The 27,913-nt window shown below is 37.8% G+C and overlaps 1 protein-coding gene across 2 annotated transcripts in view; it reads right to left on the bottom strand.

The window, feature by feature from the left end:
• Positions 1 to 27,913, bottom strand: part of HS3ST5 (heparan sulfate-glucosamine 3-sulfotransferase 5) — a 191,988-nt gene that overhangs the window by 79,307 nt on the left and 84,768 nt on the right. The window contains exon 2 of one of the 2 annotated variants that reach the window (XM_050971973.1): positions 13,799 to 14,006. The gene's annotated coding sequence lies outside the window, so the exon portion shown is untranslated. Of the gene's footprint in view, positions 1 to 13,798; positions 14,116 to 27,913 lie in introns of those variants that run through there. The other variant, XM_050971972.1, reaches the window with a different exon arrangement.

The raw sequence follows: 27,913 nt of genomic DNA, 5'->3' as shown, positions 1-27,913 counted from the left end.
CTGAACACGATGATTTTTAATTGTGTCCTCCTGGGAAATCTGTACAATACAGACTTTCTTGTTTCCCTTGTATTCTAGAGGGACCTGACAAGCTCTCAACAGCTTCCCTTTGGCCCAAAAGGAGTTACTGCTGGGTTTCTGGACTCTAGTTAGTCTTACTGGTGAATAATGTCTATCTGGTTCTAAAACAAATGAAATTTTATTGGCATCTTTTTTATATTAGAAGAAAGAGTAACCAAATACATAAAGGGTTCAATGTGACATCTTCTAGCTCCACTTTCTTATTAGCACAGATCCCTGAGCATACACAAACAGCAGTGTAAAAGCAGCAAATAGCAGCCATTAAGATGATACCTGCAACATGCCCAAGTGCCATGGTATTGGTGAGCAGCCTGCATTGCTCTACACTTCTCAGAAAGACAGATTACCTGTTTTCTTTGGCCTTTAGGCAGTGCAAGGCTTCCTGAGCTGGATCTAGATCAAACAGCTGCTGGGCATAGCACTACAGCACCGCACTTAACACCCCTCCATCATCTACACACTGTGGTCTGTATGTAGCATAGGCACAGCATTAGGAAGGCTGGGAAGAGGAAAATCTGTAATAACTATCGTGGCTGAATAATGTGGGGGGAAAAAACCCACACCCTAAAAGAGAAACCCTCTGCACTTAACCATGCTAAATATTAGGAAGCTCCAATGGACAGGATGTGACTTTAATTTTGATCTTGCCTCTGTGACATTTTAGAATTTTTTCCTGGGCTAGCAGGGGTGCTTCCTTCCCATTGGGATTTACAGGCTAACATCTCCAGCAGGATCAATTACTTATCAAAAAAGATAACCAGAGGAGAAAGAGCAGAGCCCTATTCTACTACCCCTGGCTTATTTCACAGCTTTATAGCTTGTGCCAGACAAAAACCATGCACCAGACAGGCAGGACTCTTTCTCTGATGATGAGGCACCCACTTGGAAAGAGACAAACCAGGCTCCAGTGTCTACTTGGCAGAAAAGGGGACAAAGCACTCCAGCAGGGAAGCCTGGCACTCTTCAGTTTATGTTACTGAAACCTCCATGCCAAGAGGTCTCTGAATGACAGCCTGTAACTGGACAGCTTCTACCAAAACTGGGTCAGCTCTGTTCACAGGCACCAGCTGAAGGTCTGCCCTCCCAGTTATTTATGTTTGCTGTGAAATGGTAACGATATGGTACATTCCCCAACCATCCCATTGCCTTACATTGATCTCTCAGATGTTGTGAAAGATGATGAAAGTAGCAAGATGAAAGAAAAAGGAAAAGCGCAAAACAAGCTCACATTAAATATTCATAACTGGTAGTAATTACAAACAGAAAGTAGGAAATAAAGCAGTAGTGATTATGCAGTGTCCAAATCATCCACCTACAACTCCCTCCGGGAATTTTTTCTCCTTAGATTTCTTTTGTTGAAATTGGAAAGTGACCCAATATTTTTGGCCTGTGTCTTTGGTCATACTTTTCTACCTTGTTTATTTGATACATAAACATAGGCCGGGGTTAGTTGAGACTAAAATTAAGGCTCTACACCTTATTTCTGCTCTCCAGTAAAAACTATGGTGAACCTCTGTCTTCAGTAAAAACAAAACAGCATTTCTACTGTGCAAAACTTTGGATTTCAACAGCTAAACTGCTGTGTTGTCACTTCAGATGTTAAGTATTGTGGTTTTGTAAAAGGAATTGACCTCTAATTCATAACATTTCTTACTTTTAAAGTTTTTCTAATATGACTCCTGCTTATTTTTAAAACTCAGGCAATTCTCATTGGCCATTATTAAGTCTGTTAACCAAAATCTTTTTTAAAAACTACATTTACAAAAGGTTCCTTTTCAAAAGTAAAATGAGAGAAAACTAGGAGCTTTATCTGAAGGTTTCTCTTTCATGTAAAAATTCATGAACATGCTGACTTTCTTGGAATGACCACTTCTTCTAACTACTTTAAATCATAAGTTTATTCCATTCTGTCTGTAATTCTATGATCTGAAAAGCTGGTGTTGCTTAATCAATGTTAAATACCAGCACATATAGAAGAACCATGAAACATGTCCCAGGATGTTGCTATTGGTTAAGGCATGTTGGATTTGAATCTCACATCAGTGCTAGACAACAAGGTGTTCTGTCAGATGAAGGGTGGAAAAGTTTGTAGAATTGCAAACTTTTAGTTTCCTGAGCCATATCAACCATCTCAAACCACAGAAGTCACAGATAATTCAGCCTGTTCCTACTTTGCTTAATTTCAGTGTTCCCATGAAGTAGCCTTTCCCTGTGATATGGAACTTCAGTTTATTGAAATAAGAAATAATTCTACTTCTGTGGTGAACTTGTCAGTTTTTGCCATCTGGGCACTCTGCTCAGCTTTGGAGACCACAGTAGCCTTGTTAGGTTTCTAAGGCTCCCTAATTACACACATCTGAGATTGCAGAATGCTTCAATTTAAGCCAGCATCCAATCAAGTGCTGTGCTTTCACAAGTATTCAGAAACATCATCTGCCAGGATCAAGAGAAATTGAAAGGATATCTACTGGGTTTTATCTGCAGCTTTGATGCATAATTTTTCATTTTCTTTAGAGGGGTTTAATACAAAGAGAGAACATGCCTAGAGTCCCACAGAGGTGTTTTGACATTAGGCTTAATAAAGCATGAAGAAGTCATTAATAAATAATGTTTTGCTGGTTAACAAGTAAAGCTGAATGCATTCACAAGACCCAGAAGTAGATCACATCATGCATGCAGCCAAATAACTTGCTAAAATGACTGCAATGGTTCCATTTTCTCCATTGTGTTTGGCACAGCCCAGCACAACATTGCACAAATAAACAAGCACTGCACCATATACACACGCACCTTCAATTACAGTGTTACTTGTCAATTTTTATTTGCACTCAGTGGGATTGAGGGGTTTGTAAACAAGCATTCATGAAAGTGACAAAGAGCTATTTATATATTGTAAAGCTTTGCAGAGATCGAGCATTGCTGTCTGAAGTTTCAAAGGAAAAGATCTCTTGTATTCATTGAGTTATGCATCATCCCATTCCTTGTCAAAGCTACAAGCTTAATACATTTTACTGCAGACACGTTTGAGCTACAGCTTTCAAGGCTGTGTCAATATTTCCATATGTCCTTATTTTCCAAGGTTAAACATTCTGGCAAGTTTTGACAAAGGGTCTGAGGAGAGTATCTATGTGCTTAGGGTCAAATACACAGCTCCTATCCCCTTTGGCTACAACCAGGTTTCATGTGGAATCTGGATTGGGAATGTGGCAGCATTAGGGTCTGTATTCACTCTCCATCATGATGACTTTCTCAGCAAAATGCCTAAGTTGGGAGCTGAAGTCACCTTAAACTCTCCCTGTGATCAGAGCCAAGAGACAAATGTTTCCAGAATGTGATTCAGATCTGGGCTTCTGATTACAAAATCAGCTTAAAATGAGCAAGTTCTCAATTTAGAGACTTCTGCTACATGCTTATGCTTGTAGGCAGGAAAACTCCTCGGTCCCTCCAATGAGGCCAAGGAACAGATTGTACAATTCAAGTTTGGGCCTGTGAGATCTATGCAGTTTGTGAGGGGGGGAAAAAAAAGATAGGAAAATGTTTCCTTATTTTATTTTTAGTTTGAGATATAGTCATATTCTAAATAAAGAGTCATGATATTCAGAAACAGGGACAAAGATTCCAAGTCTTCAAGTCTCCAGCACAGTTTGTGTAAGCACAAAAATGCTCCAGTTCTCTATGTTAGTTCATTGCCATTTGTAGGTAGTGCAACTATCTTGGAATGAAAATTGATTAAAAAAAAAATATATATATATATATATATCTATATATGATGTCATCTATTTACTGAAAACCCAACTTCCAACATATTTAGTGTGCTTATGAAAATTAGATTATTTTTCACACCTGATTGAGCTGCCAGGTTCCAAGAGTTACTGAGAATAAGAGGATTGGAGGAAGCTATAATAACTTCTGAAAATGACTTAAAATCTCTGATATATGGGAGGAAAGGAACAGCTATTTAGGTTGGGCAATTTTTCCAGTTGTTTGGAGGGATTTTTCAAGAGAAGATATGAAGAAAATAAACTTCAGATCCATGCCATTTTTAGAACATGAAATTGAAAAGTACCAAATCTTTTAATCTGAATCACAAATGGGGTGATTTTCCTGTGACATTTTGAATTCTGCCAAAGTAGAAAAGCCTTTTTTCTAAAAATCCACAGATTTAAGATGTTCAGGGAGCTGAAATATTAAATAAGCATTTTTGATATGGAACAGTAAGTAGGAGTGGATAAAATGCATGGCCCATTTATTTTCCATGTTTTTCTTCCATTTACCACTCAACATCATTTCTATCCATGATAACATAAGAATGCAAATGCATAAGCACAAGTCAGTGAAAACTGAAGTATTTTAGTGAATAAACTTTCTATATATTATCCTATGGCTTCACAATCCCTGCTGACTTGGTGTTGGGAAGCAGACTTGGGTGCGTATTACCTCTGAAAATGAGACATAAATTTTACAATTCAGTCTCCATTCCACTTTTTTCCTAATTAAAGCCTAAATACTGTAACCAAGAAAAACTTGCCCATTCTCTCAGGTGAGAATCACAAGATTACTAGGAAACTCTTACTATCCAAACAATGCAGAACACAAGTTTTTGGAGATACCTGTCTTGTGAAATCTGAACTGTGGAGGGCAAGAATTAGCTGGATACACAACACAGCCAGTACAGCAATGCTTCTGGGTTGGGTGATGACAGAATTTGAAGTGACAAGCTTTCTTGCAAGCTAAGATGCTTGTCAATGTTCAAATGGTGGTTTTCTCTATTCAGATTCTGCTTGTATTATACTTCAGGTATTTGCATCCTTCTAGGACCATGCCAATAATCCTGAAGCATATATGAGAACATTGACTTTTGTTCCTAAGGAGATAATTTAGGAATAACTTAGTGTTACAAAACATTGGACAAAAAAAAAGCCATCAGAAAATTGTAAGAATTTGCATAGTTTTAGAATGCTACATCCACAAGATGTTAAAATAGCAAACATCCAAACTTTGTTTATGGCACGCCTTTTGACTTCATGAAGGTGTAGCTGATACTCTCAAAGTTCCAACAGATATCCACATAGAAATATGTATATATCACCCTGTGATGGAATCACACAATTTATACAGCTGTAAAAGGAAGGGCTTTATGGAAAGAAAATGCCATTGCTACCTCATTTCGATGCACATTAACCTTGAAGGAGGAAAAATCAGAGACTAGTATTTGTGCTACAAAACATAAAAGTTAGCTAGAATAGTAAATCTAAAACAATAAGGAAAGGAAAGCTATTTTTATTTTTTTTTCCCTTTTTCATTAGTAAGTAAAAAGAAACTTCAGATTAAATTTTCACAAATATAGTTGTGGTATATTTGAAATACTAAGAGGTATTTCACTTTGTCAAGCCCATTAAGAGAGTCATTTTCTTGATCTTCATCAAGATACCAGCAAACAAATAAAGGAGAGAAAGTGCCACCCTCTACGAGAACAATGAGAAAGGACACAGAAGGCATTTGGCAACACATCTTGCAATTGGGTTGGTAACTCCCTTTTAGGGAAGGAAGAATGATTTAAGCTTTCAAGTAGCAGTTCAAAATACAGAAAAATGCACCAACCAAATCAACAAGCATAAAGTCCCCAGGGAACCCAGTATTTTTATGGCAGTATTTCCTGTGAGTCTCCTAGCAGATCAAAGCATGTCAGCTTTCATTTTATCCCCTCAAGAACAAAATGTTCACACTGCAGCTTCTGATTTGCAAAGGCTCCAGGAGGCAGAGGCTGATCAGGAAAGTGTTTTGGAGTGTTCACGGCCCTGTCTCTGCTGGGACACCTTGCAGTGACAGGGCATTTTGGGAGGGACAACACCACTAGACCGTGCCATAGATTGGCTGGCTTTTCATTCCTTAGAGGAGCTGGGTTATACAAGTGGTCATGGAAAAGAAATTCCCAGATTTCTAGTAGAGCCCCGTGTGCCCTTTTAGCTGGTCAGACTGCTGTCAGGATTTATGATTATACCTCATGATTTGAACACTAAAACAGGAGAAATTCTGCATTTACATGACTTCTCTAACAAGCTCTGTCTTTTAAGTACCCCTCTAGGAATACACGTACAATTTAGCAAAACAAATGCTTTATTCATGATGGCAATAAGTACAGCATGGCTGTGCACCTACCAATTGAATAGTAGCTTTGCATTTTTTATTTCATTCCTCCCAATAACTACATGCTCCTACAAGTGTTTCACAGGCGTGCTCTGAGTTTTCTACACAGCTTTTAATGGAGAATATTTTAAAGAGTTTTCAAAAAGTGAATGAAGCTGTGATAAGTAGCACAGCTGGCGAGCCAACAAGAGACTACAAGGAAGGCATTACCAGGAGGAAAATGTTCTAGGAATATATTTTCCTTGTGAGGCCCAAAGATTAAACAATCAAGATCAATGCTCCAGTTCATATATGCAAAACTTACATGGAAAATTAACAGGATGACTTGAACACTCTCTGAATACATCTTTGCTTTTGAGACAGAAATTTCTGACAAGTATCCCCCAAAACTCAAAACTATGCAGTCATCAGTAAGAAAGGCAAAAAGCTGAAGATCTGTATTGTTATTTTATTCTTCTTTACTCCTGAATGTGAACTGGAAGAAATACAAGGGAAATATTTAGACAAGTGCATCTTAGTTGGTCATATTGTGACCTCAGAAAAACATCTAGGGGACTAAACTGCAGGTGACTGCTTACACCAACAAACTCCTCAAGAAAAAGATCCCAGGATGCCTTTTTATGCTCCCTGTTGAGAAAAGTGAGTAAAAAAATAGATAATGCTTTCAGAAAGAAGGTTCAAGGTTTTTGCAGTGACTACCAAGAATTTTACAGTTACTTCTCCTCCATAAAGATATTAATAATTTTTCATCAAGGCTTGGAACCTGGTTCAAAGACCTGCTCCATCCTGAAACTGGATGCCAGCTTCCCCAGAAGTATTGTGTGTGGCTTCTCCAGCTGTGTGTTTTCATGGGACATTACTTGTTTATTGTTTTCATGTATGCTTTCATCTCTACTTGCCAGTTATTTGTTACTGTAGGAGCTGTTGTATCCTGAAACATCCCTGATGAAGGATGTTTGCATGATTTCCCAGAGTTTAAATCACCCATCTTTAATCTTTTTACTACCAAGAGCAGAAGTTGTAATTTAAGCAGACATACAGGACCTCTGGAAGTAAATTCTTTGCTGAAATGTTTCTGCAGTATGCATAGACCCTAAAAGCTCACTGCATAACCAGAAGGGAATCATTAAACCTCCCTCAGGAATTCTCTTTGCTCAGAAGGTTTCAGATTGTTTCTTGTAGACGCTGTCCATTTGCAGAAAATGAAAAAGCAATTGTGGATATCAAGAGACCCAAAATGGCTGTACCTTTGAGAACAAGATTAGTGCTTACTGTCCTGATGCAAATAGGATCCTTGGAGAAACTGCACTGCTGGAGCAATGTTCTCTTACTGTGAAGAGCCAAAGAGTCCTGGATAAAGTGAGTTGTAGAAATGAAGCAGAGAGATCTTTGTGGCTAGGACTTCTTCTTGGAGGCGTGTGAACATTTTCTAGATTTTGTTGCTTTTGCTGCCTCATATTATATGTGAAATGAAAACTAACACAGACAGCAAAAAAAAAAAAAAAAAAAAGAAAAAAAAGTGTTGCAGATGCTTTGAACTGGACTGTGAAGAGTTCTTGGTTCATTCTCTGGGGCCACAGCTGAGCAATGTGCTTATCCTGCCTTTTTCCAAGGATATGAACAGCCTCATTGCAAACTAATGCTTAAGGCATGAACATAGGAATCTTGCTCAACTGGCTGTCTGGATCATTTCTGTCTTTCAACCAGTATTGTCTGGATCTCACCCAAATTTATTCTCAGCCAGATGCTCTTCTCCAGGAGCCATTTTCCTCTAGGCAGTGCAACATCTTTATGATGGCTCTGGTTACATCTGCAGAAAGTGAGATATACACTTGGGTGTCATCTGCAAAGCCTGCAGCAGCTTAGCACCTCTCTGGAGTTTTCTGAAAGTATTGGAAAGGGATGTAGGAAAAGGATTTATAGTCCTATGGTCAGACTGCAGGTGCAGGATATTGGGGAAAAAAAAAATGGTGTTACCATTTTTTCTGCGGTCCTATTAAAGCCAGATTTTGTGTCTGCAAGGTGCACAAGATTGGGGTATATTCACTCAGTATTTAAAGGAGGAACAGAGATAAGTAATTCTTTGGCCCTGTCTGAAATTAAAAGGTCCTTGCAAATTAATACAGCCACACCAAGCTGGATATTGCTGTAATACTAGCAAATGGAAACACGGTGCACAATATAAAGCTCCCTGCATAAAATAGACAGAATGAAGAATATTGTTGCTTACTGCAATAGATTTTGGACACTGTGTATTTTACATTTAATTTTACAGTGCAAAGGATATTACTGAAAGAACCCCTTTAGTTGATAATTTTCTTGTTTGGTAGAGCTGAAATATTAAAAGGTTAATGTGCTAAATTTGCATTTTTCTAGACTGATTATTTTTTACTCCAATCTGTCTTTCCTCGTTCTGAACCTCTTTAAAAAGAAATGATATAAAATAGGACTTCTTTTTGACAATTTTAGCCAGAAAACCTTACTTTCCCTGCCGATTTTCATGCTCTACAAGCTTTGCCATCATAAACCACTTTGCATGTATTAAGGAGTATTATATTAGATGAGGCAATTTAAGTATATCCTATTTCACTTGGTGAAAGTAAGCAGCTTTGCATTATAACTAAGTTGAGCTAATGAGAATACGTTTAAGCGTGTGTTACCTGAAACTGAAGTTAGCTAGTCATTCAATACTGCAACCTGTGGGTTTGCAAAACGATGGCAGGAATCCTGCTGTGAAGGAGATAGGAAAATTATTATAATCTGCATTCCTAAATTGAATGAGTATTTTGCTCAGCAGAGGCCTCTTGACTGCAAATAGTCTGAAATTACATCCTGCTGTTTAAAATGCCTTTTTTCCAAGTAAGTAAAAATGCCCACATTTTCTTAAATAAAATATTTTTTAAATCTTACACGAATTAAATTATTGAGAGAGGGAAAGCCATAAATCCTTTGCTACCTCTTGTAAAAACTGTTTGATATTCACATTTTTACTAGAGGACACAAAGTGTCTAGAATTTATGGGTTTATGCTTTAATTATTTAATTATTATATTGTTAAAGCTTATCATATCTCTCTTATATTTTTTTTTTGCTGAAAATATCCATGTTTACAAGTTTTTTAATTTGTATGGGAGGAAATAGTATGACAGTATCAGAATCAGCTAACAGATGTGATGTCTAACATGCTACTAAGGTAAAATCATATTGGAAGTTTCCAGAAAAGACTATATACAAAAGAGAGCAAAAGACCATGAGTTTACAAGACACAGGGGATAAACTTCTGCCACAAGAGTAGCATGGTAAACATAACTCACTTCATTCATGTGAGTTCTTTATCTTATTGAAGCCAGAAATGACATGAAAGAAAAAGAAAAAAAAAAATAAAGGAAAAGGCCCTGGGGGTAAGGATTAGAGGCCACTGTAGTTGTTTGAGCAATTGTTTTCTACTGTGTGAAAGCAATACATACTCCAAATACTTTTCATTACATTCTCTTTAAGAGTTCAAAATGGAAGAGGAGGTGTCTCAGCTTATTCTCCTCAAATTCTCTGTCCTTTAAGCAATGACCAGTGAAAACATTTACAATAAAAGGTGTCTGTGCTCCCACTGGAGGCAGTGGGGGCCTGGGCTTTGCAACATTTTCTAAGTTGAACAAACCAGGACTACTTCTCTTGCCCAGAGTGTGGGTGTCCCTCTCTCTCTACCCCCAAAAAAGGTGTTTGCATTCTCAGCTGCTTCTTGGAAACTGTCCCTTCCCTACCTGCTCCCTGAAATCTACCATGCATTGAATAGGACTGTGGGGCAAAACCAAGGAAATAAGTGAATAGATGGGATGGATGAGCAGGAGCCAGGGATCAAACTCATGCCCAAGCCTTGTTTAGCTGTTACAGAGAGATGTATGTAGCTTTATGCTTTCTGATAAGAAGTAGTGGCTGAGAGGAAGATGAGGTCACTCTCCTGTGAGAGGTTGTTCTCAGGGAGACCAAGTCAGGCAAAGGTGATGACAAGGGTACAGACATATCTTAAACACAACCTGTTTTTCTGGATCTTAAGGGACCTTATGCTGAGTTTCAGTCTTGTTGCTTTAGATTAAGATTCACAGCTCTGACCTACTTCTGAAATGGTGGATAGATCACTTCTGGGGTTTTTTGTCACAAAATGTATTTGACAGAAGACATTTTTGTTTCGACGCATTAATTCAGCCTCCCAGGACATGGAAGGGCAGAATTCAGTCTTTCCTGTGGCAGGGGACTCTCCTCCCAACCTCTGGGAAGAGGTTGTAGCATCCAGGATATAGTCTGTATGCTGTAGGCTTAACACAAAATCTACAGGATCAGCTTTAAATCTCAGGTTATGCCAAATGTTCCCAGTTCACAAGGCTCCGCCCCGCCCCCCCCCCCCCCCCCAGTTAAATGCACACTATAGGTACTCAATTCAGTATAATCATCATTTATTCACTTACATCAGGGTAATTTTTTACTTTTGCTACCTAAGCTTTTGCAGGCCTTGTGCATAAATCTAGCTGTACATCTTTGATAAAATTCAGCCAGTAACAAAAATTAACCATGGAAAATTTAGACAGGTAGAACTCCACTGGTCTTACAGCCAGTCAGATAATTTAGCTTATTCATTTTGATTTGCACTGTTTAAACGAACATGTCTATTACCTGTCAAAGACAGTTTGTTCTCCAATCTATCAAATAATGTTTGTAACATTTTTTGTGGCATTAGCCATGAAATCCACAAAAGTGAAAAATAAAAAAAAAATTACATCATTTTATATCCAAATGTTATTTGTTGGCATTAATGAAGGTGTGCTTTAGTAGCAATACTGTAAGCAAAGTGAAAGACATGGAGGATACTTAACTTCACGAAGTACAACAAGTCCAAGTGCAAGTTGCACCTAAGTTTGGGCAATTCTGGGTGTGAGTGCTGGGAGACAAACTCACTGAGAGCAGCCCTGTGGAGAAGGACTTGGGGGCTCTCATGGAGGAAAAACTGGACGCGAGCCAACAGTGTGCTCTCACTGCTCAGAAGGCCAAACACATCCTGTGACTGCTTTGAAAGAGAAAGGTCAGCAGCAGGTCGAGGGATGTGGTTCTCCTCCTCAGCTCTGCCCTTGGGAGGCTCTGCCTGGGTGCTGCATCCAGGTCCAGAATCCTCAACACAGGGAAGATGGACATGCTGGAGCAGAGGAGAGCCACAAAGGTGATTACAGGGATGAACCATGTCCCCTGTGAAGACAGGCTAAGAGAACTTAGTGTTGTTCAGCCTAGAGAAGAGAATTCTTCTGGGACACCTTATAGCAGCTTTCCAGTACCTTAAGAAGGTTTATAAAAAGGAAGAAGAGGGACTTTTTATATTGGCAGAAAATGACAGGACAAGGGGCAATGGCTTTAACCTGAAAGAGGGCAGGTTTTGATTAGATGTTGAGAAGAAATTCTTTATTCACAGTGGTGAAGTAGTGGCAGAGGCTGCCCAGAGAAGTTGTGGATGCCCTGGCTATATTCAAGGCCAGGCTGGATGAGGCTTTGGCAACCTGGTCTAGTGAAGGTGTCCTGGCCCATGGCAGGGGGGTTATAACTGATGGTCTATAAGATCCCTTCCATCCTAAACCACTCTACATTCCTATCTTCCAGCACTGTCTGTCCTAGAACAGCAAGGCTCTATCAACAACTATGCTGAGCTAGCCAAACCCAGAATCCTATCCTTTATGTTTATTTATCAGTCACACACAGTCACACACACAAACCTCCCAAGCACAAACATACAGTGCAGGAAGATGGAGTTCACAACACATTTGGCATTTTAACTCTGCAGCTGAGATATTCATTCACCTCACAGTATACACACACACAGAGGTATAAAAGATGTAATATTATCTAAAAAGTCCACATATTAAAGTTACAACTTATGCTCTTATATCAATTTTACTTTCTTGGAACATATTAAGGTATCACATTGAGGGCACCTCACAGCTCTCCTCCACACAGCAAACTTTGTACAATCTTGCAGCTCCTCTAACCTTCTGCTTTTAAGTGGAGTTTGTATTTTTATATTCATCTTCTCATTCCTACTGAAGTCCGTTACAAAGATTCTCTGTAACTTCAATAGAACTTAGATAAAATAAAACTGTATTTTTTTGTTTATTTTTTTTTCTTCTCCTGTCTGGAGTAGATATTTTGTGCCAATGGGCAAACCTCTTTTTGATGAGGGATGATATTTTTATCTTTTGTTTATTTTATACAGGAGTTGGTGTTTAGAATATAAACTCAAATGCTAGCTAAGGTAGCAGACAGAAGAAGGCTGATTAGAAAGCTATTATTCAGGTGATAGCACTAGAATCTCTCCACAAAAAAGAAAAAGCAGAACTCGATTTCTATAGTTTAATTACATCAAGTTTGAGTTCTGTCTGCTTTAGCCAATAGGTTTCCTGAAATTATTTTAATGTATTTAATAGGAGATGCTTAATAAGAAAAAGTAGTATCTGTAAAACTAGGGTTTTTTTCAATGTCCATATGAAAGAAGATTAAGTTGACAGAATGAAACTGAAAAGAACTTTTCCCCCTCTTCACCCAAACCCAGACAGAGCATTAATCCTGAAGAATATTCCGCAAAACATGAAAAGCAGATGGCAATCATAGAATAAAATCAAGGTTACGGTTGTTCACTTTTCTTCTCTACTGCTCATAGCATGATCCACATCATTATAAACATAGTGGTTTTTTATAGTGTTATGATTAGTGCTGAGAATCCTGATGTATCTTTATGATCCTGCTACTTTCCTTGTCAGTTTTGTGTCTGAGACATGACTTGATGAGCACACATGCCCACACACATTCTACCACCTTTCTGAGCATGTATCTGCTTACAAAATTATTTCTTCTATGTTTTCAATCATACCACAGAAAAATCATGTCAGTGAATTGTTCTGGTCAAGGTTGATTTCCTGAGGTGGCAAAGTAGTATCAAACAATATCAGCAGATTATATAATATTTTAGGAGAAACCAAAGGGTAGATGAAGCATATTATCAAAATCTCACAGTTTCCAGAATATGAATAGCTGCCATTAAGAAGAAATTAATTCTTTCCAACATGCTATGAATGTCTTTGGCATTCCCCTGAAGCCTACATGCCATCTAGAGCAATCAAGCACACAGTTGAACAAACACTCTGACCCCCACTGACTGTAAAGAAGAAACATCTCATGAACAAAATAGAACATTGTCCCCTTTTTACAGGTTGTTGATCTAGTGAGAGTGGCTGAAATGCACAAAACACAAGTAAAGATGAAATGCCACAAAAATGGTTAATGGCAATCAAGCTCAGAGCATGTGCACATCTTTCTCTTGGTGGCCAGCTACTCATTTAGAAGCCTTTAGGTTCCCTGAGCTCACTAAGCACATTTATTATGAGACAGTTAAAAGCATGATCTCAGCTATATAGAGGTTGCGTTAATACCATTTTACTCATCTGAGTCCCTGTTCAAGCAACAAATTGAAACAAAGTCCCTGGTGCTAAAGATGAAATTAAAGAGTCCTGAAACTGAAGGCTTTTAAGGAAGACACTAACCTTTGTGTCCTTAGGCACATCCAGAAAGTCCAGTACGTCTCTGTCTGATGAAGAGCATTCCAGAAGGATTTAACTCATCTGTTCCAGAGTTCAGACCCAAGAAATCTTTAGTGGTTACTGAAAAGACCATTCAGGGAATAATGCACCTCCAGGTATGCAGATGGAAAGATCAGACATCTCTGCTGAAATGGTGTACAACTCTCTGAGCCTGTACAAAAAAGAGAAGACACTTGCTGCATATTTGAAAATTAAAAAAAAACAACAAAACCCTACAAGCCAAACCAAAAAACTGAAAGAACTCATAACCTCAGTTTCCCTGTTTAAGAATGAAAAGAAATTTTTTGCAATAGGGCCCCAGAGGTAGTGCATGTCAGGTCATGTTTCTGGAAGTACTGTGTCAGTATCTTGTAAACATTGACAGCCTGGAATCTGGAGCACAGGTTAGAAAGGAAGGGGAAGGGGGAAGGAAAATTACAACAAATGCGTCTCACAATTCAGAGCCCCAAACAAAAGTTATACCTAATGACAGAAAATGGCTAATTGTGCTTACTTTGAGTGAGTTACAAGAAAAGGAATGTTGGATACTTACTGGAAAGAGGTAATATATTGCTCGTGCTACTGCTACTCTGCTACATTTTGCCCTCGACATTGACCAGACATATATTTTGCAGCCATTTTGTAAATCACTGGAAAAACTACTTTTATACTAAGAACAATGCCAAACACATCTGGAGAAAAACGGTAACAGCATTTAGTGAGACTTGTTTAGATGATCTTGTCTTTTTTCTATTTTCTGTGGTTTTTTTAAGGTATTTTAAAATAATCTAACTATGCCTCCATAATGAAGACGTGGGTCACAGAGACAAATGTGAATAAGGTATTTAATTGCAAACTCCGTACTACAATTTCTAGCTGCGGGCATGAACATATCTACTTTCATTCAAAGTAAATCAAGTCCCATGGAATTTGGAATACAGTTAAGCCCTCAAAATGATCAATGTCAATGTGACCTGCCAAAAGACATTAACTCTGCAATTATTCTGTTAGCTGGGAAAAAAAACTTGTGAGTAGAGGATCAACATTAAATCAAAAATATTGCAAAGAACTACCAGTCTGAGTACCTTTGCAGTATGGGTGGAGTCTAAAAAGTGCAGATGCTTTTGCATACTTGAAACTAAATTTTGTACATATGAAAGAATGTGAAAATGCACAAGAATCTTGTAAAAGTCTAGGAGAATAGCAGCCATCCTTTCTTCGCAATGAAGTGTTTATTTCAACATATAATTTCCATCTACATTACATAAACCACTTACTTGGCTCAAGAGCAGTTTACTTCTGACTGCTGTTGCAGTATCATGTAGGATATATGATTTGCAACGCTGAGTATTTTGTTTTTCCATCACAAACATTTATTCATTAATAATTTATCAGATAAATGGCTTCTGATTGAGCAATTTAAAAAAATGTAGGCAAATCAATGGCAAAAGACACCAAGCAGCATATTATAATGATACAATAATTTGAGCTCATACATTAGACTGAATAGATAGTGTCCCAAAAGCCCTCTTTGGCTAGCTCAGTTTCAGAGAGTAAATGTTCAGCTGAAATACCTAATAAAACATCTCAACTACTGCTCTGAGAAATCGTGCCAGTATCATGTACAGTATCTTTGAGAGCTAATAAGTTGGCTCTGGAAAGTAAACAAACAAACCAACCCTAGAAAACGCCTCTGTGAACCTATAAGCTCTCCCTGGGGGGATGTTAATAGTCATGAAGAAGACAATGAACTTGTCTCTCAGTTGTGTGAATGAGACTTTGAAAATCATAATGGTCTGATTCTTTGCTGCCAGTGATATTTAGAGATATAGATTGTAGCATTAGATCCAAACAGTGCTTGTTATCACTCTTATGTACCACAGAGACTTTGAGGGAAACAAATGTGATAAATCCCTTAAGAGGGAGCTCTCAAGGGTTCCTAATGTATCATGAATAAGACCTGCTCTGAGTTACAGGATTTTCAGCTGAGTTGTTCACAAAGAAAATAAAAGGCATTCTAAGGGCTGTGCCATGGCAATCACCACCACCTTTGAGGTTTCAGAGAAAAGAAGGGAGATTTGAAAATACTTTTGGAGAAAAGCTGCATATAAATATTTTCCCTCTTTCCAAGGTATATTGCATGAATTAAATGACTTAAATTTTTCCAGGGCAGTAGTCAAGCTTCCTGAGAATAATGTTGTTAAAAGTCCTATCATTTTACAGGCATTCTGTATCTGCAGAAAGGACTGGTTTTCCATCAGGCTTGAGGAGACTAGTCAATAGTGTGCTGACAGTATGTAGATTTATTTATAAAATGGATACTGTTCATATTCTACAAGGAATAGATTGTTTTCAAACTTAGATGGAATTTATCTTTCATTATTTGATGAAGACTCATTAGTTATATACAATAAATTTCAGGAATGACAGATTTACCAATAAAAGCCACAATACAATGATGAATATGTGTGAACATCAATATATGTAATTTTATATAAGTGATCACAATATAATCAGTTTATTTATTGTAAACACTTTAAATGAATACATATGAAGTGAAAAATCAAATTAAATGGGGTAATAATAATTTTTTTCCAATTTGATTTCTAATTTAACTGTTTCTGTTTGTACTAATGTGAGCGCTAGAACATCTTGTTTAATGGCTATCTATTTTCAAAGTGTGTTTATCCACTCTACCTAAGACTAGAGTCTTTGTCCACGCCAAAATAAGACTTGCTGAAGATTATGTTTGTTTATTTTAAATAATGGACTTGAGTTGATTTGCAGGTTGCCTTTTCTGAATCTGTTAGCCGCAGGGGATTTTTGAAAAAGGAAGCATCGTGCAGGAAATATTATTAAAACAGATGACAAGAAAAGAGTCTCCTGACCCTGTAAAGGAAGAATATAAAAATAAATTTTCAATTATTTTTATTTTGTTTTGGTTTTTAATTTTTTTTTTCTAGTCTGGAAAATAGCAAACAGCTAAACACTTGGACATTGTAAGGGATCTTCTCTTTATACACATGAAAGTTACTCTTCCTTAAATTATATACAAAATCTGGTCACCTGCCCACACCATGTCCAGTTCAATGAAAAATAAAAAAAGTGAGATTAAACCATCAGAGATGAATCACACTTAACGCTTCTACAGAGTTAAACAGAAGGCATTAACTCTCCAAGTGTCAAGGCTACTCTGGAAGGTTCAAATCACCACCAGAGTTAGTCCCTACAAAAATAGTGAATTTGCTTCAATGTCATGAAAATAGATACAGAGAGCCATAATGGTGTGACTGCGGACAAAGAAAAAGAAAAGAAAATCAATGATCAGTCACTTTTGCATATTTTAATTTTTGGGCTTCCCCTGACTTCCTTCTGCTTCATATAAATAATTTTCAGAAAACCACCAAATTTCTGAGCCTATGGCATCTCTTCAACCTTGATGATCCAACTGCCCCAACTTCTAAGAAGCCAGAGCTTCCAGTGTTTGTGTCTCTGGGATAAATCTTTCTGACAGACAGCCTTGGGGCAGTAGCTTTGGGAAGCCCTCCAGCACGGTCCTTCAGAGATGACTGCACATAGTCCAGGAGCTCCTGATGGAATTTGGGAGGAATTTTTACAGATTCCTTTTTCCACCTGCTGCATAAATATGAAGCATACTTACCCTCAGGGAAACAACCCTCCATTCTTGCAAATTTTGTCATGCCACATATTACATTTTCAGCTGTTGTTCAATATGTTTTAAAGGTGTGTGAAGCCATGGCAAGTCACAATGGCCACCACACCACTGTGCTCATCATCAGCTTTTCAGGTCCAAACTAGTTCCAGTTTTGGTTGCATGATAGAATGAATTTCAAGCAGCTAAATTATTTGCCACCAAAAAGGTGAATACCAGCAACCTGCATTTTTAAAAATATGTATTTTTCCTTTTGAACCCGAATTTCAGTGTGATAAAACATGGCTGAAAAAATTTGCATCAAAGTAATAAAAGTTAGTAAACACTGTGCTAGTGCATCCACACTTCAAAATAAACACAAATCTCCTCCTTTTCCTCTATTTAACTGTCAGGCAAAAGGTGAGATCAGCATTCCACACTGAGTAATGTGTTACTATGGTGTAAACCCAGTGCAGTAAGTCTACACTGAGAAATTTATAATGAGTCAAAAAATTATCAGACAAAAATTACATTAAAAAAAGGTGTGAAATGTGCAGTAAATCTCTTGAGGTAGTAGTCTTAAATAACAAGGCTGTGCTGCAATAAATTTTTAATAAGAAAAACAAGAATAAAATAATAATGAACAAATATTCTCCAAATAACCTAGAACAGGGGTATGCATAGCACAGAAAATCTCATTTATACCTGAGTACTGTTCAAAGTACCACAAAAGTGCATGTATTTTCCTGTAACCCACTATATTTCATATGTACAATAAATATGTTCAATATACACTTTACATGGGTTCTTGTGCACGAGCTCTGCTACAATTATTCAGTACAAATTGCCCCCTGTGACAAGAGTGGCTGCTTTACTGATGTAAATCCAGCACATTAGCACAACTGCACAGACAGCTACAGCAGCAGAAACTGTCTCATGATCTACAGAAATAGGTCAGCTTTATGAGGAAATCACTTGTTCTTGGAGGAAATAAATAATGAATTTCCACTTGGGGAGAGACCCCCTTGCAAAGGCGAGGCCAATGTGAATTTTCTTGGCAGGAAACCTGTTTTATCTGAGAGTCAGAAAAAGGAGCAGCCAATGTCCCAGCATCCCTGCCTGGGTGCAGAGAGATGTCTTTCATCACACTTACAGGAGGCACAGTGCAAAAGGGTGCAAGGAGAGGATGGGGCTATGACAGCACTCACATCACAGCCCTGGCAGCAGGGATACACTGTGCTCACTGGGAAGGGAAGGCTACAACACATAGTGACCCTCAACAGCTTTGTGTGACAGTGAGAAAACCACAAGGGCCAGTGGGACTCACACATGCTCATCAGCACATTACAAACTGACAACCCTGTACAAAGATTTCACGAATGCAGTTAAGGTACCCATAACTAAAAAGAAGACATTTGTTATGAATTTATTTCTCATAATATATGTATTTTTTGTTGAAATATATTTAAATACATGTATTCATAACACAAATTATTTTTTGGGCAAAAGGAAGTGAGTAAAATCATCATATATTATGATGACTGCTATGGATTTTTTTTACCTTCCACATCTGTGTATGTGTGTACTATCAGCTGCTTCATCTCTTCGCAGCTGCTTACTACATTTTACCATGCCATGCCTGATTCAATCTGTAAATGAAAAGTTGAAAAACCATAATAAGAGATTCTTCTCCTATGTCATGGGTACTGTCTTTCCTATTCCATGAGTTCAAAGGCAAGCTTTTGTTTATTTTAATGTTAGGCAGTGGGAGGATAGCTATATTTTTGGTCTTGTTTCCTGCCCTCTCAAATGCAGCTTCCAAATATTCCAGTTATCCATATTTTTAAACAGAGGCAAGAAAATCCGCAGGAATAGCCATTACTGCATCCTATGAGATACAAAGGAGGGACATGAGGGAACTGGGTTTGCTCAGCCTAAGAAAGGAAGAGAGCTGGTCTGCAGCCACCCGAGAGGAGAGTGTGAAGTAGCTGGAAACACTTCCAAAAAGACTCTCCTCAAGGGTCCACAGGGGGAGGATGAGAAGCACTGGGATGACATTGAGGTACTTGCTGGGAGAGGTTGGACCTGAGGCACCCTAAGGCCTCTTGCCCCCAAGTGACTCTGCTGAGCAGAAGTCCTGGCTCCCCTGACAGATCAAACGCTGCTTCCCACAAAAATGCTAGGCATTGCTCAGAGGAAGGAGCTTATCTTTCTGAGTGAAATCTACACAGCAGTACTCTGAATCCCAAATCAGATTTTATGCACGAGACCCAAAGAGTCTCAGCCTCGTCAGCTTTCCAGAGGAAGTACAGTCCCACGCAAACGTAACTTCACAGACCTGAGCTGACTCCCAAAGATGCACAGATTGTAGAGAGCAGTAAATATAATCTGAATGCAAATATCACTGTGACTTATCTTTTCAGTATGTTTGCCCATTAAAGTAAATTCTTCTTGGGAATGAAATACAGGCCAATCAGTTAAATGTCTCCCCTTGATCACTTTCGCTCCTGAAACTGATAAGCGTATAAATTAGATAAATTAATACTTTTCAGTTCTAATTTCTTTGACTGGACAGCTTTATTTAATCTATGTTTTTAGGAGCTTCACATTCTCTCAGTGTGAAGGGTTTTAGTATGCTTCCAGGCAGGCAATGTATCGATGCTATGCTGCACTGAACTTCCTGGTATCTGATTCAATGCCCTCCTCAAAGGCAGCATCCTTTGGTCTCAGTACCTTGCTCCTGGATCCCTCCTCCCTCCTGGCTGCAGCAGCAGCAGCCTCATGTGACACCTGCAGCTGGTGGGGAAATGGGAGTTTTCCACAGGCAGGCAGAGGGACAGCTGCCAGGTGCACGAGGCAGCACTCTGGGTATGGATTCATTGTGTATCAGTCTGTACACAGTAAAAAATCAGCCCATCGCTACCCAGGCAGTTGTTTAAGCAGAGTAAAGGCTGCTTTTTCAGAAATTAGTTCTGTACTTTGAGTGAAGACTCTGTCAGCCATGAAGAATCCAAAAACTTGCCTGTGCTAACAAAATTATCTTGCTGGTTTCCTGGTTTCCATCATAAACACACACAGAAAGAGTTGCTCTGCAACTCTCATGCAACAGCCACATTTGAGATAGAGCAGCAGTCTTTATTTCCAATTTGCTTTTGTATTAGTCCCCATCCTGCCCAAATCCTGTCAACCATTATCATATTAACAGCAGATTTGAAATATGTTTTTCCTTTACAGAGCAGAGATATTCAGTCCAGCCCCAGATGACATGGTTAAAGTTTCACAGTGTTCTCCTATCACACGTCAGATTAATTAACTCACCCTGATTAATTTAAACTCGAAGTTTCTTTTATTCCACCTTCTAAAATACCAAATTCCACAGACTTCCTGCAGAGATACACAGGCACAACAATTCCCATTGCAATCTTTCATTATTCTTTACAGAGATACTGTGCCATATTCCATATTCCCACTAGAATTGCACTGATGTGGCTGTACTGACATTGGTAAAATTATTCTTGATTTACTTTGGCACAAAAGAGATCAGCATCATGTCTACTGGGATAAGATAGTTCCTCCCCATGGTCATATTTACTTTACTTAAGACTACCAAAAAAAAGTATTGCTCAGACAGTTTCAATATACCATCTTTTCTCATAGGGAAAAAAAAGGAAAAATATAATTACAGGCTGCTCTAAGGTGAGCTGCTGCTTTTTGTGGTTATCTGGAAGAATGAGCACAGTATCAATCCAGCAAAATATCTCTGATCAGTTCAGTTTTGCATGTAGTCACAATATTTTTTATCTAATACTGCTTAAGAAACAATCAGGCCTGGAAAAAAATCTTTCCTCACAAAAATAGAGGCAAGTTTCATGAAAAATTGAGAAAGCAGCTGAAATGAAAATAGTGTAAGCTCATGTTATTTATTTCTACACCCAAGTGTTTTCCAGCTTTAGCAAAACACCAGCAGATCCTTTAGAACAGATCACCAAGAATTGCTGTCTTTGGCTTGTGTAGTTTCATCAGCTAGGCAAATAGGATGGCTGGGGAAAACAAGTAAAAAAGAGGCATTTGATAGATGAAGATTGTCAAGGATAGGCAAGCAAGTGACAGAAGCTTCTTCATTGGGAAAGGAAGATGAATGCTTCAAACACTTTCTTTTCACATTGGTGAATATCTCCTACTATTTCTATTTAACATACCAAGATTAGTGCTATCTGAAAAATGAATTGGCTTTTTAGAAGCCAATTAGCATTAGTGAATAACCACTTTACTTCTCATGCATATCAGTTTTGGAAATTAAGTGTACATCCTTAGGGTGCTCAGACACCAGAGTGGTAAGAATAACACAAGACCTTGAAATGAGTAGAGGCTGCTCAATATGTTGACATATTAAAATAATGCTACTTGTGATGTAGCATTATTTTAATATGCTACATCACAAGTAATGTTTCAACAGACTGTGCAGAAGAGTGACAGAGCTTCTGTGTATGCACAGAAAGTTTGTTTAGCACAAATCTTGGCCAATACATCTTCTCTTTCAGCACTAGTTTGCAGCCCTAGCATCTACTAATTAATTTATGAAGCCATGAGTTACATGATGCAGCCAAGATGACTTAAAGGCAACCTCCTATGCCTTTCTCAGTCGGGACTTACACTATCATTAACGTGCATAATTTGCATAGAGAGCTTGCAAATGGGATTCAGAAAGTTAAGCAAAGGCTTTGTTAGCACTTCATCCTGACACCACAAGCTGGACATGCAGAGTATTGATTTAGCTACGCGTGTGTACTGCTCAATCCATGAGCTTCAAAAACATGCAGATTAAAAAATTTTCTTAGGAGCTCCCACAGTGCTGTAGCACAAAAATCTTTTGCAGCAGAAAAACTTCTTTTGAATTAAAATATAAACAGAGGCTTCCCCCCTCCTCTGATAACAGAGACATTTTTTCTGTTCTTTTATAGTGATCTTCACTGTGCAATTAGTGCATGCATTCGAGGTTTTACTTTTCCTATAACTTGAGGTTTATTTGAATTCATTCCTCAATGAAACCTGAGGTTCTTATGCCCTCCCTTGACTCTGGACTTTACAAAACTGCAATGAAATATCACTATGCTTAAAGAACTCTGAAGTACTAAAAAATACTGAAAAATACTGAAATACTGAAAAAAACCGCACAAAACAAAATGCTCATCAGCAAAACGCCATCGTTTCAAAGCAGGTGCTTATGGAGAAGGAGCTCTCTTGCTCTCTTACAATCCCCCCTCAATTTTGCATAACAGCTATGGTTAAGTGCAGATTGGGTGGATCTGGCACAGCATGTGACCCAAAAAGATCATCAATGGCCATTCTCTGAAAGCCAAGGTGCTCTCTCCATACAGCAGCAGACTGAAATGGATGTCAGAGGCAGCTCGATGGCAGAAAATGGAACGGTTTTGTGGGTCTACCAAAATGCTGATGTCAGCTCAGTCCCTTACATCTCCTTGCACTCAGGCTGAAGTGACTTCTGATGTTCATAAATCCTCCATTTCTACCTCTGGTTTTCTTAAGGGATCAACAGCAAGGCAATGAAAAAGACACCAGGCAGAGCTGAATTAAACATACAGACATATTTTCAGCCATGCTCTCTACCCCCTGCCCTAAGCAGGTGCAATTTCAGTACAGGTAGGGACTGATGCATGTCTGAGGAAGGGGTTTAATCTACCAAGTTTATTCCATTTAGGACTACTTTCAGGACTACAAAGAAAGACCAATCTTAAATCAATATCTGAGAAGATCTATGTCCAGTATGTGCTTACTCCTTTCTTCATAATCTTCTCTGGAGACCTGTGAGACAGATGGTTCAAAGGACCTAACCCTCATTTCTCCAGAACAGAAGGCTTTGCCCTTGGGCTTATTGCTGTCACAGCATGAATATAACCTCCACTTCTCTTTTTCTGAAGCTGAGCTTGCCCACCAGTTGTAGGCCCTGTGGTGACTCATATGGACAATGATTATTTGTCATCCAATAAGCTTAAAATTATGCAGAGCCAAAAATAAACCCACAAGAAAGAAATAACATAAATAAAAAAATAAAATAAATAAATAAAATAAAATAAAATAAAATAAATAAAATAAAATAAATAATAAAATAAAATAAAATAAATAAAATAAATAAATAAATAATATATTATGCAAAATTTTATCTTATTATTTTTAGAAAAAAATGTTAGACTTTTCAAACTATCTTTGCTGAAAGTCTAAAGAGTAATCTCATTTGCAAATATATATATGTGAATGAACTGTAGCTCAGATGAGAACTTGCATAGACAAACTTTTAGGTTCAAGAACCCAGGTGTAGCAGCTGTGGTCATTTAATTTCTGCAGACACATTTCTGATGAAACAGATTAATTTTAAAATGTACAATATGGACAGAGATGCAGCAATTTACACTGCATTTCAAACAATTCCTTCTCAGCATTGCTAATTAGGAAATCCCAGCAAAACAAGAAATATGATACCTCAAGGCACTGATAAAACACTGAAAAACAGCAAATTCCAAACACTCCAAAGAGAAAGTCTAAAGAACTCCCAGTACAACAAATCTGTTCCATATGAAAGCTTTATAGATCTTGTTCAAAGCTTCAACAAATGCAAATATCATCACTACATGTAGGCTCTGATCTGATGTCATCTGCCATACTCCCATGGAAGTCAATGATGATACATTGATTTCCACTAATGAGGGTCTGACCAAAAAAAATTTGCTGCATTCGTTCACCTAAGAAATGCCTTTTCCTCCCCCATGTTCAAACTTTATTTAGCTTTTCTCCAGGGGAGCAGAAAGTGCTGAATTAGCATTAAATGCATTCAGCATCCTCACCCAGAGCCAACCACACCGTAAGTGCAATGAGGGAACAAGAAATTCACCACTGTGAATTTCATGTGTCTCAGTCTTAGTATAGATTGAGATAATCACTGTCATAGAGATGAAGAAAGGGCAACACAGAAAGTGTTCTGGAAAAGTTTTCAGTGGTCTAGGAAACCCATGGCAGTAATTAGGAAACAAGTTAGGTAGTTTTAGGACTCCAGATATAAGTACAGTTATAGCATTTAGGAAGAAAGAATAGAAGGAAAGAGTTTAGTTGGGTAATCCCTCAAAAAAATTAAAGAAGAAAACTTCCATGAAACAAGATAGGTTGGAATAATAAAAATAACTTAAAATATATCCTGCTGTTTTAGCTGTATTTTTTAGTCCTATCAGAATAGTATGTTTTTTTCTGATAAAGTGAAGAATGGAAGTATAACATTTCTTAAGAAGAGTGATGAGTGACCCAGTTTTAGAGGTAGCATTCATACTGGTATCCTCTGGGTTTTATGTTTAAAAGATTATCTTGACATTAGTAAAGAAGCTTTACTGTATTTTTCCCAGTTAAGTTTTGGACTCTACATTTACAGGGAAAGCTAAGCTGATAAGAGAGAAGAAAAAAAGTTTTCAGACAAGAGTTCTATTAAAAAACCCCAAACCCTTCTAAAGATACACATTTCTGCAATTTCCTTTTGGATTCCATTTCCTATCTCCTCCCCCCCCCCAAAAGCACTTGTTGGATGACTTATTTGATACTATCCCCCATCTAGAACTCAAAAGTTATGCACAGTGAGGCTCCTTAGCTTGCAGCAATTTTAAGTAGGACACCTCTTCTCCCCACAGAAGAGAGCAAAGCCCCAGGCACCCAGTGTACTTTCCTGCCACTTGTCAGAAGTACTTGCTTTGTTTGGTCTAGAAGCTGGGAATATACCAAAGATGAGACTCAGGGCTGTGACTATTTAAAGAAACCATTTTATTCTTGCACCTTGATACAACAAGAACCCACATCATGGTCAAGTCATAGAGTTCTTTCATTAAAAAAATATTCTTTCACCAGTGTCACAGATACAAAACTCTTGTTATCCAAGAAAGTAATGTATAAAAGTAATTATGCAAGAAAAAATAATTTACCTATCCAGGCAACAGTTAAAAACAGTTAAAAACATTTTGCTCACGTGCTTTTCTTTCTTGATCAATATTACAAAGAGGATCCTTGTTTGAATTTTTGAGTAATCTAAGTCTAGCTGGGAACGAGACTTGAATGAGATGTTGGTTGCCAGATAAACAGACTCACCCTCATTTCAGTTTCAAAGGTTGTTTGTGAATTGAATACCTTGTGTTCAGGGATGACATGTTCTGGAGGGCTTACTGCAGTGGTTAAAACCTGCACATGTTGACCTGAAATATACCACAAACAGCTTGATTTAAGGCCAGAAGGAAACCTGTACCCTTTACTTTCCTATGTGAGCAACTTAGACATGTAATGTGATTATAATATTTTTATAGTTTTGAAATGCAAAAAGCCAACCATATAATCATCACGTTCTATTCTACATAATTACAGTAATTTTGTAACATATCCAGAATGTAAACACAAAGGAAATGTAATTGCAGTTTTCCCCAACAGCTGGTAAAATCACTGTTTTAAACTTAAACCTACAAAACCACTGTCATTCCTTATGCTACTGATGCCTGGAACAGCAGAAAACAATCTTTAAACTTTGTTGGTTTACGAAATATATTGATTAAACAGTTGATTCATGTTAGAAATTTCAAATACTGGAACATCCCAAGTGATATAAGTAGGATTTTGCATATTGTCGGTGGAACAAAAGAGCAGAGAGCAATTGCACAAAGTACTTTTGATATCAATGGGCTGAATTGTCACAGCTATGAATCATCATAAAAACTGCTGTAATAAGTAATACAAGACTTTGTAAGACATTCTTTAGTGAATCATAGATTTAAAAAAAATCCCAAAACGAAACCCCAAACCATTTAACTTCTTTTATAATTTTCCCCCCTATCAGAATAATATTGCACAATACAGAAAACTAATTTTCACATTCTAGTGCCCTATTGTACATGCCCTCAAAAGAAATATAATTGTTCTCTTTTTCTTTAAGGTAGCTATAAATATTTGACAAAATATCAAGACTAAAAACACCCAGGATTTTGATTGATTGAAAGGTTAGTATCCATGGAATAGTTTATAGGTATCACTTGCATTTTATCTACCTTTTTGTTATTTTCTCAGAACATGCTTTCACATCTCCAGAAGGGGGATAAATAGTAGGGAAACAGTATTCTAGTTTTTTCAGCTTTTGCCATGAGGAAGAAGACAGACACTTTTGTGTGGGATAGGTGGGCAGCAGGGATACAGCACATCAGGCTTCCCGTGGTGAAGGGAAATGCGACTGGTGCAGATAAATCAGACAAAGGGTATGCTCTGTACCCATACACAACCTTCTGCTTTGCCCAGCCCTCAGGCTGCACCACACACAAATCTGATTTACACATATTTTAAAAAGGAGGTGAGGCTCCAAAGAGGCTGGGTGGCACGGAACAGAGCGGCGTGGTGGCACAGACATGCAATTGTTGGAGCAGGGGAGCGCAGCTGATTTAGCAGGTGCATCTGTTGCTGTGTGCAGGACACCAAGGATTTCTTCCTGACTGTCCCAAGGGAAACCTCAGTTCCAATACCAGCTGCTAGAAACATTCAGCTTTGCAAGTTTGGTTTTTCTAATATGACAATCACATTAGGGACAGAACTGAATGATGAAACTAAGAAATGAAATTTTTTCCATTATTGAATTTTTCTTTTTTGAATAAACTGGGATCTATTGTCTCATAAAAAGTGCAGAAGCTTTGCAGCAGTAAATACTACATAAGACAAAACTATTTCTTATTCATGGTTCTGCTGGCAGTTTTTTTGCATGATCTTGGTTAGCTCTACAAAACAAGCACTTAAACAGCCAATACAAATTTCATGAGATTAGTTGACAAATAACTATTTCTTTTCCTTGTTCTGGACCACTTTATCAAACATTCATAGAAAAGAATCCATAACCCAATGGCTTTAAAGACAGAAGACAACATTATAGGTTTTCAATGCAATCTGAAAACTTATTAAGATTAATTCTTTGAAGAATTTCTATGGAGTTTGGAATATGGTAAGTGTAAAACCTCAAAATCTATGATGACAGTTAATCATATAACACAAGGGAGTCCATTTCCTAAAAAAGACACCTCCTTGAACTGAGCTGCCTTACCAAGCTTTAAGCTTAGAGCTTAAAGATTAATTTAAAAAATACCTCAGTGAAAGATGGTTTTGACACATCTTTAGCATACCTCATGTCTTCTTGTGCAATACTTGGCAAGCCTTACTGCATATTTAGAAAACAATAAATACAGATAGAAAACCAGCTCCAAAGGGATACAAAGATACTTTTTGAGTGTTTTGCATCTCTGATCTATTCTTGGGAAAAAATACCACTTACTAAAAATTTATACCTGTTTCTGTACATGAGTTTATTGTAAATTAGTTTCAGTACAAAAAATACTCTTTAACTGTTGACTAGT

The sequence above is a fragment of the Serinus canaria genome, chromosome 3 (genome assembly GCF_022539315.1).
Source record: "Serinus canaria isolate serCan28SL12 chromosome 3, serCan2020, whole genome shotgun sequence".
NCBI lineage: Eukaryota > Metazoa > Chordata > Aves > Passeriformes > Fringillidae > Serinus > Serinus canaria.
This window is presented reverse-complemented; position numbering and strand designations above follow the sequence as displayed.